The sequence below is a fragment of the Macrotis lagotis genome, chromosome 4 (genome assembly GCF_037893015.1).
Source record: "Macrotis lagotis isolate mMagLag1 chromosome 4, bilby.v1.9.chrom.fasta, whole genome shotgun sequence".
Classification (NCBI taxonomy): Eukaryota; Metazoa; Chordata; class Mammalia; order Peramelemorphia; family Peramelidae; genus Macrotis; species Macrotis lagotis.
This window is the reverse complement of record NC_133661.1, coordinates 237,812,717-237,814,218: the sequence shown is the minus strand read 5'-3', so window position 1 is coordinate 237,814,218 and position 1,502 is coordinate 237,812,717. Positions and strand designations below refer to the sequence as shown.

General features: G+C 42.8%; 1 pseudogene; it reads right to left on the bottom strand.

Annotated features, from left to right (window-relative positions):
* Positions 1–248: 248 nt before the first annotated feature.
* LOC141520339 (large ribosomal subunit protein uL10 pseudogene) lies at positions 249–1,237 on the bottom strand (annotated as a pseudogene).
* Positions 1,238–1,502: the final 265 nt, after the last annotated feature.

Below are 1,502 nucleotides of genomic sequence, written 5' to 3'. Positions count from 1 at the left end.
ACTTAAGTCAATATATCATGTGCAATATTGAATAAAAGTGCTGTTAATAGGTATCTTATCGCAATCTTATTGGAAATTTTTTAATTAATCCCCATTTATATTTACTGTTTATTGATAATTTGAGATATATACTGTTTGTCATTTTAAGAAAAACTACATTTATTCCTTCACTCCCTAGTATTTTTTTAATGAACATTTTTATTTCTTTGTTCCACAAATAAACTGGCAAAATAGTTGTATCCCATGGGCTAATCAAACAGACCAAATCCCATATCTTCAGTGGACTCTTCCGACTCTTCCTTGGCTTCTACTTTGGCTGGAGCAGCAGCAGCTGGAGCTGCAGCCGCAGGGGCAGCCACTACAAAGGCTGAAGGGTCAGCCAGAAAGGCCTTCACCTTTTCAGCAAGCGGGAAACTGTATTCAGTCTCCACAGCTACAGCCAAGACCCACTTGTACCCATTGATGATAGAGTGGGGCACTGATGCAGCAGTTGGGTAGCCAATCTGCAGACAGATGCTGGCAACATTACGGACACCCTCTAAGAAGCGAAGGTGCAAGGTCTCCTCTGTGATGTCCAGCACTTCAGGGTTATAGATGCTGCCATTGTCAAACACCTGCTGAATGATCAGCCCAAAGGAAAACGGGGAGATATTCAGCATGTTCAACAAGGTGGCCTCACTGGCGCCCACTTTGTCTCCAGTCTTAATCAGCTGCACATCACTCAAAATTTCAATGTTGCCCCTGGAAATCTTGGTGGTGATACCCATAGCTTGGAAGAATGAAGTCTTCTCAGGACCCAGACCAGTGTTCTGGGCTGGCATCGTGACATCACATGGAGTGATGGCACCAGCACGGGCAGCAGCTGGTACCTTATTGGCCAGAAGCATATCCCTAATCTCAGTCAGATCTTCCTTGGTGAACACAAAACCCACATTCCCACGGATATGAGGCAGCAGTTTCTCCAGGGCAGGGTTATTCTCCAGCTGCCCACGAATGGCTTTGCGCATCATAGTGTTTTTTCCCATCAGCACTACGGCCTTCCCACGGAGAGACATCCGGATCTGCTGCATCTGCTTGGAGCCCACATTGTCTACTCCCACAATGAAGCATTTTGGATAATCATCTAAAAGTTGGATGATCTTGAGGAAATAATTGGGTTTCCAGGTAGCCCTGTCTTCCCTGGGCATCTCGAAGGTGCTTCAGGGATTGCCGCTTGGGGTTTAAAGACAATGTCACTCTCACGAGGACTCCTGGAGAGAAGTCTAGTATTTTTAAAAGGAATAATTTCTATATTTTATTAAAAGGTTTTTCAGCATCTATTGAGGTAACACATGATTTCTTTTAGGCTTGTTAATGATATGATCAGTTATACTGATAGCTTTTTCTAATATTAAACAACCCTGCCTCCCTGGAAATAAATCCCATCTAATTCATCATCCTTGTGATAAATTCATGTATTCTCTTTAATAACATTTTATTTAAATATCCATTAGGGGAACTTG